This window comes from Anas platyrhynchos, chromosome 5 (assembly GCF_047663525.1).
Source record: "Anas platyrhynchos isolate ZD024472 breed Pekin duck chromosome 5, IASCAAS_PekinDuck_T2T, whole genome shotgun sequence".
Lineage (NCBI taxonomy): Eukaryota > Metazoa > Chordata > Aves > Anseriformes > Anatidae > Anas > Anas platyrhynchos.
In genome coordinates this window covers 12,908,258-12,925,008 of record NC_092591.1, presented here as the reverse complement: position 1 = coordinate 12,925,008, position 16,751 = coordinate 12,908,258, and the positions used below count along the sequence as shown (strand labels likewise).

Genomic DNA, 16,751 nt, shown 5'->3' with positions numbered 1-16,751 from the left:
CAAATCCACCCAACCCAGGGCCTCCCAGCAGCCTGCCCAGCCCCAGGGCTCATCCCTCACCTCCCTCTCCCAGTGGTGTACGAGTTGGGAGGTGGCCCTTCTGCAGGATCTGTGAGCAGACCTTGGAGGAGCAGAGTGATGGAGGGCTTTTCCTGCGAGGGGGCTTTGAAATCACGCAACTCCCTTTGTGGCTGCTTCTCCTTTACCAGCTATTTCAGAGTTTAAAACTTCAACAGCAAAAACTCCATTGAAAAGGTTGCAAGAAACCCATCATAAAACTTGCTAAAATAATGCTTAGTGTCCAGCCATGCAGAAATACCACTCTGCTGAGCCCAATCAGCATAGTGAGACGGGTGCTGTACTTCTAAAACTCCTGGTTTTGAAAGTGGCCAGGCAGCATAGCTGCAAGGAGTTGCTGTAGTGGTGTGTACCATAAGCAACGTGGCAGGGATCTCGAGCTCTGTTTATAACACAACCTGGACAGCCGTGTGCATGTGTCTGAGCATAAACAGGCACGCAACTATAAATAAGTTTAGCCAAAGCAGAATATTAGTGTCAAGCCTACGTATCGCTTCGCCAACCTCCTTGCAAAGAGTACGCCTAATGAACAGCCCGCGAACTGGAGGTTGTACTTACTGTAAACTCATGCCAGGATTTTTACAGTGCTTTCTGCCCACACAAGAATGTAGTAAGAACAGCTGCGTAATTGTTCCCTCAGACAAGCAACCCAGAGGGAAGTGCTCAATACAATCTTTGAATTAAATAGCTGGATGTGAATGGGTCGATACACCAATAATTTCTCAACAAGAAGCTTTATTCAGTAGGAATATCCCACTTCTGCACTGCAAATGGTTGTGCAGTTTTTCAGGATGAAAGCACTGGGTTTTTAAATCTCTGGTTTATGTTTGATTCCAGGGTGGCTGCGCTGTTTCTCTGATTTGTAATGGAAAATTAAACATGTGTTGCAAACAAAGTTTTACATTGTCTTTTGAATGTGGCACAGAAGACATAAAAGAAGGATCCTAGCTGTCAGATGGCAGATTAAATCTAAGTAACTGTACAAGCATTTTGGACTGAATTCTTACCAAAAAAGGCATTTGTGAGCATTACTATCAAAGTGACATATTAGTGAGCAGACTTCTAAAATTTACACCATCAATTTACCATTGTAACATGGGTAGATAAAGCAAAAATAAGGATCAGCCACTTCAGGACTATCACACTCGCATTTCTTTGCCATTAGCAATTATTGGCATACTGATGCTCCCCATTAGTGCTAGGTACATAGATTTACTGTCATTCCTACACACAGATAAAAGAAGAGCACATCAATTATTTAAGTGCTTCCTCTTGTGTGTATTATTTTCCTCCTGTAAGGAGACAATTTAGTCTCTGTGTGACTGAACAGCTTCTCACGCACCCAACATTTTGATTAGGAATATATGAGTCACGATGGTTCGGGTTCTTAACACAATCCTCTCGACTTCAGAAAAAGCTCTGAAGTCAGGCAAAGGTTCTTAAAGTGCCTCTTTCCTTATTTTCTCCTTAAGACTCCGTCAGCCACAGACTGATTTTGAATGGCATGGCTACATTTTTGTGGATAACATCACTGCCACGATAATTCAAGGTATTCAGCCATAATAGATGAGGATTATATTGCCGGAGAGAGTATAGCTCTTCGGATACCAGGAATCTTCTATGTACATACTTTCTCTGTTATTTATGAAAACAGGGCTAAAAAAGAAAGAAACAGAATTGATTTAGCTTGATCTGCAGCAGGTGGTATGCAAATCTAACTGAATTTCCTTAAAATTCCTCCTAAACTTGTATTGGCATCATTTCAATAGAGGAGGAAATAAGACCTTTCATCTGAAGCGTGTTCCTGACTCTTGAGCTAAATACTTCCTTTCAAAGCTAAAATTACACATTTCAAACATGTCTTTAAGGGAGACTGGAGCCAATTTGCTAAAATTGGTGTTTGCAGAATCAGGATATCCCAGAACCCTCCAGGAATTGAAGTTTCCAGAGATTTGTGCATATTCTGCACTGTCACGGTGAGTCCATTTAGGTCAGCCGTGAGGCTGCTACTGCGCAGAACCTCATTCACCCACATTGTGCTGTCTCTACATGGCTGCTGGGATTTAAAAATGGCACAAATAACATTTTTGTCATAAAAAGTCACAGGAAATGGTTTAGTGCCTGCATGGGGTGTGGGCCAGCCAAATAAAATTGTCCCGTTTTTACATGCTCAGTACAGGATCATGCTTTAAATTCATCTTTCATCAGATTTGGTAAAAATGTCTCACTGCTGTGGCTTTAAGGGCTAGAGCACCAGAGAGAAACACATATAAAACTTTCACCTTCTGAGAAGCCTGGGCTGAAGCCCCAAATTAAGAATGATTGTAAATGACTGCAGCTTCAGCACAGCCACTGAAGCTGTGCAAGCTTGTCCAGGTCCCTGTGGCCAGATGTCACTGCAGATTACCTGAAGCATGCCTGCTGATCTCCTCTGAAGGCCTTAGAGCCCAGCCTTGCTCTTGTCTGCCTTGTTCCATTTAAAGATGGAGCTGCAGAGGGGCTGAGAGAAGCATCTTACAGAGTTTATATATAAATATAACAGTCAGTATAAATATTCAAGAAAGAAGCAGTTCCAGCATTTGCCCATTTCATGGGCTGTGCTCTTGCTTCGCCCACTGATCACTCCAGGCTTGCTGGAGGAGACTTCATCTCTCTGCAGGCGACTTTCCATAGGAGGCTGTCCCATCCATGGAGCAGTTTCATCTGTTTTGGCTGGAGTCCCAGGTGACTTCCTGCAGCCCACGTGGCTCCCTCCTGCTCTCCACTCCTTTCCCAAGAGCTCTGTGCCATGCTTGCCTGGGCCAGCATCCCATCCCCTGCCTGCTTGTGTGCAGGGGAATGGCTGAGTCCTGGGTGGGATGGGGAGGAAGGGAAATCCCCAGTGGCTCTTGCCCTCTGTCTTCAGGCACTTCCACTGCTCTGAGACTGTGCAGTTCACCACTGCTCATACAGACACTTCCCGCTTTCTAAAACCTGCCACCCAAAAGGCATCCCAGCCCTATGCTCAGCGTTGTGAAAGACTTCAAGAGAAGATGCAGATGAAAGGCTCTGCGCAAGAGCTCTGGCTAGAGCTGGTTGCTTTACCCGTCAAGAAATGCCCGTTTGACCAAAAATGCCCAAAATGACCACTGTTTGTAGGTAGTATTAATCACTACTTTTTGGAAAACAATGACAGCCTGACATGTTATGTGTCATTTAGCAGGGTTTGTAACTAAAGACCACCTTCACAGAAACTTTGGGCTTGATGTTTGTACCTCTTTGCAAACTCAGTTCTTTTTGCACTGGGGAAGTCAGATCAGGAGGAGATCATTAACTCTGTTAGGAACAAATCTTCCAGTACAGTGTTCTTCCATCAACAAATAGAGAGGTCACTGAATCAAAGCGTAAGATTTTCTCAACATTTCCAATATGTTAACACGTTTCTAAAGGGTACGCTTTGAAAATTGAAGTTAAGTGGCAAGTCAGACAAAATTACTTGAAATCCTTCAGTAAAATAAAAACAAATATAATCTTTGTGTTCCTTGGTCTAGTTCGATGCACATAAAACTGAAATCCCAGAGCTTTCTTGGCAGCTGGGAACTGTCCCTCTGAGCCTCTGAAGGCCGGTGGGTCAAGCACCAGCTCCTCACTCTGCCTCAGCAGCGGTGCAACAACAGGGGCCTGGGCACTGGTGGGAGCAATGCTAACGAGAATGAAACTATGGTATCTGCGTGTGTGTTTTTATAGAGATTTTTGAATCTGAGGGTCAGGAAAACAGGCAAGGCAAAGTGTGTGACTCAGGAGCCCCAGGAATCCATGTTTCACAAGAAAAACACTAGGAGCAGATTCATGGTAACAAAGCAATCCCTGTGCAGACACGGGAGTGTGAAGAGGTCAGAGACAAACCTGGAAAGCCCTCTCTGCATGTAAGGCGTTTCAAGACAGTCCCATGATCCAAAATATCAAACGCAGCTGAGGATCCATAAGGAGTTAAACCTGCCTACACCCTCCCCGCTGAGGAGGGATGGCAATGTTCAAACGTGCTGTTTTCAAAGCAGTGAGGCTGCAGTGGCCCAGCTGAAGTCTCTTATCCACCTTCTCAGATCTTTCGTAGGAAAAAGAAAAAAAAAAAGTTCTTTTTGGTCTGGGAGGAAGCTGGGGACTCCGGAGCCCATGTAGTAATTGCTGTAGCCCTGTGAAAGGGAGGGAGCTGGAGGTAGCATAGATGTTAACACTGTTTTTCAGAAGTCTGAGTTTGCAGAAATGCACTGAAACCATATCTGGAAGAATGGGAAAGGTTTTCTTTTTTATGGCTCTCTTTCTACTTTTATTCCCCTATTCCTTTTTTCCTGAGGAGAGCCATGCTGAGGAAGGAGAGCTCTTTCAGGCAGTCATCAGAGACAGAGGCAGTTAGCATGAATGCTTGCAGCTGGGATGCTGGTTAAGGATCTAGTTAAGGAAATATAAAAGAGGCTACATGGCTTGCCAAGGGCTCCTCCTCCCTTGGAGGAGGATTATGCTGGCAGGAGGTTTTTACTTGTCCATCTAAATACTTGAAATCTCTAGTTTGTCCTAGGGTCTGTAAGCAGGAACACTTGCACAGAGCATACAGCACATTTCTTGATGGTCTTAGTCCGTGATGTTTACTGTAACTTGGGGCACGCAGAAAAACAGCTGATGTGTTTTTTCTTTACCTCCCCACCATGCCTCACAACATCTGCAGCATTGCCAGCATAGCCAGCGTTAAGCCATTGGCATTTAGGAGCCGTAATTGCGTTTAACATTTACTTCTTGCTGTCTGGAGCCCTGTCTTGCAGCAGACCTGTTTCATGGACAGTAATTTACAGGGTGGGGCACGTTTCCCTCATTCTACAATTCAGGCTCCAAACAAAATGCCAGTTTACCCTCACGCCAACGTAGTGAGTGCCCAGGCCCTCATCTACCTCTTTAGCTGCCTGTCTGTCCCTGTCATTTCTTTCCTTGCTGCCTGTGATCAGTTCCCTCACCATGCAATGATGGTTTCCAAGGTTAAATTAGCAGCATCCAGGATTCTTTTACATCTCATGCCTCATATGAAAAAGCAGTGAGGTCCTCCAGATGCTTTCTTGCTTGTGTGAAATTGGACAGAAATACTGGGACAGAGGAATGGGCTCCTGGCAGATGCCAAGTGCTGGGCATGGACCTATTGATGGTGCCCAGGTTCACTTCTCCAAAGCAGTCCTGGGCTTCACAGAGCAGCTGAAGCATGTGGTGGGCCACCGGGCCCCTTGGGACAGGCTAGAACTGCTGATGGGCCTGCACACAGACTGTCCCCATGGGATTCCTCCCTTAGGTGGCTCCATCCTGGGCTCAGAACATTGGCAGTGGCCCTTGAGCAGCCAAAAGAAATTCCAGCAAGGTTTACAGTTATGAGAGTTACGCTCTCCTCTTCATGGATACCAGCGAGGCAGCGTGTCAGAGAGGCGCCCAGGCCCACTCCTCTCAGCTCCCCCCGTGCCTGCCAGGAACCCCCAGCTCCTCTCCGCTGCTCTGAGCTCTGTACACATGGTTCATATTTCCATCGGCTGTGGTTGATGGTATTTGAAAGAGAAATGTTTGAGAGGTTTAGGTCCAAAATCCCTTCACAAACCCATAGATGCTCTGTGCAAAACTCGTCTCGCTGGCACAGCCAAGGAGTGAAAGCACACAAAAAACACCTGTGTATGAGGTCTGAACACCAAAATGTTTTCCACAGATACTCAAAAATCTACAAGTGAGGGCCTCAGGTTTTGTGCGATCATATCACAGTGATTAAGAAGGTCATAACTTTGGGTTAAACTTAAAAATCGCCCATCTCTCTCTCTCTGTGGTAAGAGAGAGCTTTAAGGGCCTGATCCAGATGGAAAGGAGCCTTTCTATCCACTCTAGTGAATTTGGATCACAAGTCTTTTAAAACCTCAGCAATACCTTTATATATCAGACCCACAGGTACAGGCTGTAGCTGGGTCAGCTCCATTATTCTCCCCAAATCAGACAGCCAGAGTCCTGGCTGCATTCCTGGTATGGTTTTTGGGTTGCGACCCCACCAGCAAGCACTGCTGTGGTGTGTGAGAGGTGCTGTGCATTACCCCTACTCCATCCCAGCACAACTGCTCAGAGAAACGTACTTATTTCTGTACCTAATTCAAAAACAGTAAATGTTTGGTATTTCCCCTACTGAAACATTCCAGATATGACTTAGCAATAAGTCACAGCCACGTGTGTGGTATGATTAGAGTGTACATACGAGGCACATCAGGACTGAGCCAAAACCAGCACTGACTGATGTGGCTGTCTCCCCCGAGGTGCTGAGGCACTCATCTTTCACAGCACAGGCCCAGCACCGTACTTCATGTTCAAACTTCATTTCTAGCTGTGAGAGCTGGGCATGTCTGCAAATCACGGCTCTGGCATCTGGTCCAGAACCAGGAGATGAGGAGCGCTCCAGTAGTGACCGTCATGGAAAGCTTGGTTTCCACAGCTGCTCCATGGAGCAACTGCCCTCCCTTTGAGAGGAGCTCTGCGGCTGAGGCACAGATGCAATCCAGCTCCTGGCAATGCTTTTCAAATGAACTTAGCCTGAAATCGTCCTTGATCTTCCTGGAATTGCATCCTTCACCATGTTCAATATCTCCAACAGGTGAAGCTGTGATGTTACGATGAACAGCTTATTGGAAACACATTTGTCATAAAATCTAAAATCCTCTGTCACCTCATAACCGGATCTCTAGCAATAAATATACTTTCTCAGCTTGTTCTTATAATAACTTGATACTTCATTAATTGTTTGGAGATAGTCTTCAGTGTTGATAGACTCGCACACAAGCAGCTCTGGCACAGGCAGCTTGTTCCTGGGACACTAAACCTGTCATTTTCTACAACTCTTTTTACCCTAGAACAGAGGCTCCCTGGTTAGTCCTGTTGCTACAAGAGTCAGCAGCCCTTCTCACACACATCTGACGTAGGCATGAGATTGCAATATGTTTGTGCTGCAGGCATATGGGCCCCATCTGGAAAGGGTTTTGAAAAGGAAACTATTATTTCCTGCATCTATCATAAATTCCAAATGGTATATTTAGGCATAGCTGTTGGAAAACAGACAGCACATTGATGAAATGGAAGCAATTTCTCTGGGAAATTTCACCTTAAATGTTTGATTCATCTTAATGCTGCCAGCCCTTTGATGTTTATCACAAGCCTCGTAAGATTTGTTTTATTTTTTCTAAAGCCAGGTTTCTTGGGTCATGAGTTTTTGGGGGTCAGCAAGGCATCTATGTCTATTCTCACCCAGTCAGCAACATATGGGGAGTCTTATGCCACTGGAGAATGGGGATTTTCTTTTTTCCCCAAGATATTTTGTTTTTTAAATATCTAAGTCGTAAGAAGGAGCATCATGTGGTAAAGTGTGAGAGAGTGTGCAGTAACTGGGACAGATAGTGCAGGCTGAGGCACACAACGCTCACATGTGTAGGCTGGAGAATAATATTTCTCTAACAAAAACTGTCTTCTTAAACACCAACCACATTTTTGCATGTTTTCATTTTGAGTCATTTAATGAAAAAATTGGAAAACTCCAGGGAAAGCATTCAATCTGCTCACAGCTTTTTACAGGAGGAGTGGTTGTTTTCTCAGCAAACTCCTCTTCTACAATTATTTGGTTTCTTTAGATCTTTGGGGAGCCTCCCCACACATAAAGTAGCTGAATAGCCCTTTTGTTGTACTTTACTACTCCCTGCTTACTCTGATGTCTTCTCCCACATATGCTGGAAGGAGACTACCACTGAAAAGGGACTGGATGACACATTTTTGTCAAGGCATGATGAGCGTCCCCTGCCACAGGAGCCTCAATACTCAGGTCAATCAAAGCGTGACTGACACCAGAGAGGTTTCGGCATGATTTTTGGCTGAGCATCTCGCCACTTCATGCTGCTGTCAGGACCTCAGCAGGGCAGGGCTGGTTCCTGGAGAAGGCATACATGTTCCTGTGTTGTGACGCTTGTCCCACAGCCCAGAGACCCTGTAGGGGAGAGGGGCACCCCAAGGTGCACAAGGAAGCTCACTGCTCCATGTCTGGGAGACACAAAGGTAACCAGGGGCTGAACATCTTGGTTTTGTCCAAGGAGGAGATAAAGGCAAAATTGGTTTTACTTTCTCCTTCAGAAATGTGCCTCAACATTGAGTGCATGGTTAGAATTTGATTTCTTTCCCTAACAAGGTTCAGCAGCTGGGTTATCCTAGGTTATGGTGCCAAATCTTTAAAGATTTCCTTGTTTTGAGGCAGTTGCTCAACTGACAATCTGGCTTATGGAATCCAGCTCCCTTCAGGGAGAGAGGAGAACTGGAGGCAACTGGACAAATTAATGAGTTGACATGAAGGACAAGGCAATGCTGTAGAGTGAGTCCACCCCAGCACAGCCCAAGCCCGCCCCACCAGCTGCTTCGTTGCGATCCGGCACGCATGCTTTCTTGGGAGCTACCCCGACTGGAGCTCAGGGTTGTTTGGAGTGAGGAGCCAGCAAACACAGACCACATTTATTTTCCACTACTCACTGCTGCTGGCTGGGGTGTTTACACTCCCTTCCTGGAGGACAGCATGCAGCAAAGGCAGCAGGGTAGGCGCATCCCAGTGCATTCCTATGGGCTTGGTCTTGTTCCTCTACAAGCAACCGCTCACTGCTTCAGATGAGCCCCAGATCTCTTCTCTCACAGTTAATAGCACCTGATGAGGCCACAGATCCTCAGGTAGTTGAATTTCTGTGCATTGGACAGGTATGAGACGTATACAAAGTGGTGTGAAATATCGGCAGAAAGGCTAATTCTCCTCTGGGCTAGATCGGCAGTTAGGGATAGTCCTTTCTTATTACTTTAGCTAAATAATTCCTAAAAATTCTCTCTTTTCAACTGCACGTTGTTCTCAGGAGGTCCTAACTACATGGTGTCCGTGCTGCTGTATGGTGCTCACTGGGGACACCCAGGCTGAGATGTCTCCGGTCCTTCCTCTCAGTTCTTCCCATCTGCTGCCACTTTCCTCACTCCACCCAGCAGCAAGTCCTGGGAAGACACCTTGGCTTTTATCCTGATATGAAATAGGAAGCAAAAAAATATCTATCATTAGAATTTATAGGAGTGAAGTTTTTACGACTGAACACTCATGAAATAGAGATGCAAAAATCATTTTCTGCTTGGAGCAGAGATTAGGGAAAATTTCTTAGTGCTTATTTGAGGAAAACGTCTTCTACTATTTTCACATCTTTAATAAATTCTGGTTTCTCTAATACTTATGCAATAAAGATGGAATTCTACCAAGTATCTGATGACGACCCAAACCACAACAGTGAAATATGAGCCACTTGCTCATGTCGCTGAAATCTCAGAAGGGAATTACAGCCTTTAGCAGGGTTCATTTGAGGTATACTACTTAAGGTAATAGGGCAGGACAATCTCATTAAGATTTATCTCCACCCCATTTAAACATGGGTTCAAAAGTACAGCTAGAGCTGTGCTGGCTTTATCTCTGGCTTACAGAAGAGATTGGAAAGGGAGGTAAACAAAAAACACAATCCATCACTCAATCCGCTGGGCCATGAGACTGCAGCATATAGTGAACACAGATTTGTGCCCAGCGGGCTTAGAGGCTGAGGAAATCAGAACAAACTTTTGTCCTTATTACATTGCGTACCTTTTTTTTCTTTTTCCCCTACTGGATTTAAGAGATATTGCATCACGCTGGGAGGGAGGGGGAACAAAGCAATTGCCTCTGTTCTTCTGTTGGTAGTTCATCACATTCTCTGGAGTTGTTCCAGACCTGAATTTGTCCATACTCATTTGGGAAATGCAAGGCTGAGGAAAAAAAAATACATTTTCAAACATTTCAGCTTGTGTTGCAAATTCCCTAAGTAGTCTGAGATGGTTACAAAGCTTCTCGTGTGTTGGGCTTGTCCTCCCCCAGGTAACGATACATGGGGACAGTAATCCTTCCATCACACTCTAAGTGCTTCTTCTTGCTTCTGTTGAACTGATGCAGACTGTGGGTTATTCTGAAAAATTTATTTTCTCAGCTTCTCCAGTATAAAAGAAGCAGAAGATCTTTCCACCTGGGGTAAGAGAATTTGCTAGACAGCAAAAGCAGAAGCCCACTGTGTTTGCTGCAGCATCTCGTGGGTGGGAATGGATACACTGGGATGCTTCGGATGCTGGAGGGAGGCTGCACCTACCAGAAGAGACCCGTGGTGATCATGGCCTGAAGCCCAGCAGCTTTTGGGATCAGACGCGCTGTAATCCACGCAGCCTGCTCCAGCTCCTCTTACAGCTGGCAGCAGCAGGGCCTCTCTGGGGTTCAGCCTGCTGGGAGGATGAGCTGTGGGGCTGCAGGGCAGCACCGGGGGGTGCCGCAGTGAGCAGATAATGCAAACAGCAGAGGACATGACCTCCAGCACATCCTTGGCGGGCTTCCATGTGGCAACATACCTGAGCCTTTCAGCCCAGGAACAGATTTCTTGCCTTCGCTCCCCATTGCACTCTCACCCTCCTCAGGTTTGGACCATGCTTTGTGGTTTACTGAAACCACATTCTGTCCAGAGACCCCTGGAGATATAAAGGCAGGCAAAGGCATTTTGCTCCCTCCCAGACTTTCTGGGAGAGGCTCAGCTGGGAAGCAGATCCAGCACTGCTGTTCTGTGAGCACGACTTCACTGCAATCGTTTAGTGCATAAACATGCACTCAGTGCTGCCATGTAGGCCAGGACTACAATCTGCATGTTTGGAAGAACATTAAGGAATTGAGAAGAGAGGAGAAGGGAGTCGACACTTCTAAGGACTGATCACCATAGTATCAAACCTCTATTTACAAAACTTCTTTGTGAAGTTTCCACGAGCCCTTTCCTTCAGTTTCAGTTAAACTCTGCATGGTCACTGTTCTGGCTTCAAACTCTGCTCTGAAAAGCCTGTAATCTAAACATGGAAACGTTTAAGTAATGCGCTAAAACAAGAAAATGAAGCTGTGGACAAAGCTACACAGTGTGACCCAGGGTGGCGTGAGGACCCAGGGCTGGTCCTGGTGGAGCTGCAACCCTGCCAGCCTGGTGAGAGACCTCTGTGCAAGCCCCACGGGAGCCCAGAGCTTGGCCAACGAAGCCAGGGTGTAACATGTCCCTGCTACATCCTTCTATCTGCGTTTCCATCACTCACAGGGCAGCCATGGCCCACCCTCCCTCCTAGGGTGTAGGTGTGCTCCAGCCAAGAAGCAGCAGAATAAAACCCCCTCTGTTTTTGGTGACTCTGTTGTGTGAAATACAGGTCAGACCCTGGCACAAAGGGTGAGAAATTAATTGAGCATTGAAGTTTAATTCCGTTTTAATCTGGAATTATTAACAAAATTTATATTTTTAAACACAATGCTTAACCTGACAGTGTCCCTTTAAAATGCTTTATGTAAGCTCATTAGAAGCTTCTGTGCGGTCTCATATTTATTACAATTAGCAAATCTTAGTGGATCAGCCCCATTTTCTGTCCTGTTCCACTTTTGTTCCTCTACCTCCTGCCTGTCATAACCTAACCATAGCCTAGATTAGATCCTTTCAGACATCAGCCTTTTACTCTGACAAGTTCTGAAGAAGGAGAAATGAGAAAAAAGAAAAGGAAAAGGAATAGAAAATTAACCACTAGGAGCCTCTGAGAAATCAAAAGAGACTCTTAGATTAAGCCCCTCACCAGTGTCAGGACTAGCAGCAGTGCCAGTGGCATTAGTGGCACTAAGTCACTTAATTCCAATATGATTCAGAATCATTTGTAGCTATCGGCTTATTCAGAGCAAATCTCCTTCCTCCCAGGTCTTTTGTTTGCCATCCCTTGACAAGGCACGTCGCATATCAATTAACTTGTAAGATATGTGAAGGAAGGATACATTTTCATCTGTATCTGAAGATCCAGGAATGCAAATGCTACTGTAGAAATACTAGTAACAAGCAGCATTAATAGTTAATGAATCCAATCCTTTGTTGTTGTTGTTTGTTTGTTTGTTTTGGCTCTTTCACAAATATAAATTGTGTAAAATGAAAGGGAGGTTTTCCTGAGTAAGGGCAGAGGCCCATTTTTAGGGATGCTTAGACCTTGCTCCATTCACTGACAAAGGGACGGGGCAGAGCAGTGCTTGTGCTTATCCTACACACCCCGAGAGGGTCCAAATCCTCCCGCAGAGGGTATCCTAACGTTTGGGTTATAAAGTGGCAGGGTGGCTAAGGACTGCTCTGGGGCATGTTACTGCCACATGTATGTGTGAGCCTGGGTCGTCTGCCTCCTTCCTTCTGTCAAAAGGAAAGAGGGCACTGACGTACAAGTCACAGTCCTGCAGGAGCAGGCTCTGGCTTGCGTCTTGTGCCAAGACCGAGCGGAGCAGCGTTTAGGAAGCCGTGCAGAAATTAGCAGCCCCTCAACCTTTTCCCTAGCGGTGCCTGTGTGGCTGTGCAGGGGAAGACTTGGTCCCCTGCCAGGCCCCAGCCCTTCTTGGCTTGCCTGCAGGGCTTGACGTTGGCGCTCCTGCCCTGCCTGCTAGCCCGCGCTGCCTGCGATTGATTGCTGGAAAAGGCTCTGGCTGTTACAAGGCAGATAGACTTTCTTTTCTTTTTCTGGACAGGGAGTTTCTATGAACTTCACTTACTGACTTAATATAATAGTACATCCAATTATTATATTTTTTATTTGGAAAGAACTGCTGCAAAAGTGCCAGCAAGCAGACAAACATTTTTCTCATTTACTGTAAACACTAAAGCTATCACATAAGCTTTGGATATCAGGGTTTAGAGAATTCATTCTGGGGACCTGAGAAAAGAAGCTCCACGTTTAAAGTGAACCCATTCGGCAGCAATTAGCAGTCTAGGCTAAAGGGTCCAATGCATGGACATTGCCTAGTTTTCTTTGTCTGAAGATAGGCACTGAGACTCTGCCTCACTGCTCATTCACATCTTTTCCCTGATTTCAGTGAGCTTAATTTGGTCTTACTGTATTAGGTTCTCATTCCTAAAAACTCAAAATATCATCTTTTATTTTTCTTTTCATTTTTTTTTTTTTTTCATACAAACACGCATCAACTGACAAGTGTATCTGTGTCCTGTTGTGTCTGGCACAAAAGTAATCTTTATGGCATGGACTGAAAAACAGGATTGATACGTACTTCCATCACCTCTCCAGGAATGTTTTTAGGACACAGTCTAGAGATTAATGCCTTGGCTGATAGTGAAGAGCATTAAGAGCAGGACCAAGATAAGGCCAGATTACACAAAAAGAGAAGCACTTGCTGTAAAATCCAGTGCTGTGAAGAAGAGAGCAGAGTACGTCACGAGTGAAGTTATCAGTGTTTCAAAGCTGTTCCGTGTGAGATGAAGCCAGCTACAGCACGTAAAAACTGAAGTCTGTGTTCCACTTGTGTTAGCAGTGATCTTCCACTACTCGGTTCACAGAAAATATGGAAAGGAGGATAAATATTCTCTGTAACCCCAGTTGCCAAAGAAAATGCAAGAGATATTTTCGGCTGCTTACTCATTCAGAGGGAGCCACAGCATATGAGTCTTGCTGTGCTTTTTGGCTGTTGGAAGCCAGCAGCTTTTCTCTGTGAGCTTGGAAATGTGTATGCCCAGCTCTTGAGGGAAAACTTGGATACATGAAAAGTTCCCTGATGTTGCCTTGTTAACATGATGTTAGCAGTCTGAGCATGTACAGTATGGATCAGGAACGTGCTGTTGGAAAAGGGAGTGTTTGGGAAAACTTTTACCAGTGGGGAAACAAATATGCTGCTATCTCTCATTTTGCTCCAAATAGCACACTTAATGTTATGTGCAGACCTGCTACAGAAATCACCACCCTTGACAGCAGTAAAGACATTTCATAACACAGATTGTGTCTACAGAGAAAAATAAGAAAGGAAGCTGCCAAATATTATCAGTGAATGTATCAGTAAAATACTATTTTGTTACAGGAAAAAAATAAATCTGGTTATGTGGCTTGTCTAAACTGAAGAGACAAGATATTCAGTCTGTACCCGAAGGATTTCATTATTATTCCCCAGTTCTACCCAACCCTAAATACTTTCCAAAATGACCCTTAGCAACAAAAATTGAAACCAGCTTTTATTAGTAATGAGTGAGCAACTAATCAAAAGGTAAAAGATGTCCAACATGAGATCCTATCAGGAGCCAGGAGCAATGGAAGGAACCACTGGTCCTGGTGTCACAGGGCTGTGAATTCTCTGCACCATCTTCATATTCCGAAAAGACACCGGCCAAAACCCTGCTCTCTGCCATCACCGTGCCATGCGACTGCAGCCACCCGAGCTGTCCCTTGAAGGGCCCATCTCAGGGTCAAAATGCTTATCAATAAGCTGAGTTACATGTTCATAAACAGTCTCTGGCACTACCAGTGATGCCAGAGGCCCCAATTTCATTTTCTCCCCATCCGTGGCAGTTTACAGCACTGTGATTTAAATCCTGGTCAGCATCCTGACTGTGCTTGTTTGGGGGATGGGGAGTTAAATCACGTGAGGGCTTCTTTCAAGGAATTAGCTGTACCTCGGGAAGCCATTCGGTACAATTATTTATTACTTGCATAAATCAGAGCGATGCCAAGATGTCTGCCAACGAAGTTTAACGACATGCTCCTCTTTCTGTTACTGTCGCAGCAAATCTAACCTGAGAAAAGGACAGCTCCTTGCTTTGGTTTGGTTTGGTTTTGCTTTGTTTTGTTTTTGTTTTTGAAATGTTATATGCTCCCAGAGAATTAATGGACAGTGATTTATTTATGACATTCCCAGAGCAGGAGGAAGTCATGCTTGGGTCTTGCTGCCACGGAGGGAGATAAATAGACTGCCCTAATATATTTAGCTAAAGAAGATATAACCCATAGAAAAACAGACTGAACAGAACTGGAGAGCCATACACAAGCTGGCACGGACAATATCGAGCCAGAGAACAGACTGTTTATAGGGAGGCACGTATGGGCACTCCCCACCAGCAAATGCATCACTGAGGGCATAACTGGCTATTTTTAGCAGCAGTGCCCACGTTTCTTTGGCCTTTTACTTCAACAAACCTGTATGAAGCACTATGTGTGAGCCACTAAAAAAATCCAAATGGGGCAATGCTGGGATTCCTGATATGGATGGGTACAGCTCAAAGTGCCCTTGGCTTGCAAGTGCAGTGGTGCCCACAGACAGGTGTGTGGATATATAATATATACGATATATTATCTATCACCATATATATATATATATGAGGTAGTTCATTCGCCCAACATACATCCTCAGGTGGTGAGAGAGGGGAGAACAGGGGTGCTCACCCCCTGCTATGCTGCTGAACCCCTGCTCCCAGTTTCCCCTCAGTGCCAGCATGGGATCAGGGGGATTGCATCTTCTGATAGTCTGGTTGTTCCTCTGCGCAAAATCCTCCACCTTCAGCCCCAGGGATCATGACGTAATCCAGTATTTTACCGCAGTGATGGAAACCTGTGAGAAACGCAGTATTTGTTTTTATCATTATAGTCAGCATTTGGAAGTAACGGGCTGTAAACCCCACACGATGTGTGGCAGGGCATTGCATTAACGCTTATATTAAAAAGCAAAGATGGCTCCAGTGACAGCACTTAACAATTTTCTCTGTTACTTCGATGACTATTCACCTTGAATGGGAAGTGCTTTTACGCACCATTGAAGCACAGCTAGCACATAACCTCCAAGCACTCGAAAACGCTGAGATGCTACGAGAAGCAGCACTTAATAGAGTGCAGCCCTCCTCTGGCACACGCTGCCCGAGATCAGGCCTCGCACAGCTCATCGCCCGCGGTGCTGCTCTGTCACACTCAAAGCGGCACGAAATCTGCCCCGTGGCACGCAAAGCAGAGCAGAGATTACCACGCAGATTTTGCATTGAATTCCTCGTGTGAAATTGGTGGTAAAATATACGCAGGCCTAAGCTTGTTTTATGAGCTTTTATTGGGCAGCAGCGATGGCGTGGGATCGTCTTGCGGTGGGGATGTAGAGGCTGTAAATTGAGAGAGTGGTGTTCAAATCCAGCAGATCAGCATAAAGCCCTCAGGATATTATTCTTGCTGCAATTACAAGTAACAGCTATCAGGAGAAGAAAGGGTAGTAGGCTGCCATGCAGTGAATAGAAATGTTTCTCTTCAGTTGTTTGTACGAGGACTGCAGACAGGGATAAATAGTTGTTACTGTAAAGCTCCTGGTGACAAATTGATCCCCGTCTCTGTCTCCAGCTGCCTCCAGCATTTCCTTATGGGAGACAGTGGTGGGACATCAATGTGGCCATTTTAAGCTTGGCAAAAAAAAAAAAAAAAAAAAAGGATCCTGATTTTAAAGTCTCCTTGTGTGACCTTTGCTTATATTCATAAGCATTGCTCAAACAACAGCCCCACTGATGTCGATGCTAAGAGGTAGATGGCAGAGACGATTTCACTGTGACTGTTAGAGGCTGGAGACAAGGAACAAAAGCCCCTTTCTGAAGGCTTCCCATCCCTCTCAAATGCTCTGACTCACTTCACCTCATGTGGGACCGACCGCTTAGAAAAACCAATGCTGCCATCTTTTTACCACGTTTACGAGATCGCAGCCCTAGAATACACAAAGCATTACTCACTTCAGCCGATTCCTTTAATGCCAAAGACACAGCTTGTAC

General features: G+C 45.3%; 1 protein-coding gene across 2 annotated transcripts in view; it reads left to right on the top strand.

Annotated features, from left to right (window-relative positions):
- The window catches only part of EML1 (EMAP like 1), a 121,352-nt gene that overhangs the window by 1,779 nt on the left and 102,822 nt on the right, over positions 1-16,751 (top strand). The gene's annotated exons all lie outside the window — the stretch shown is intronic.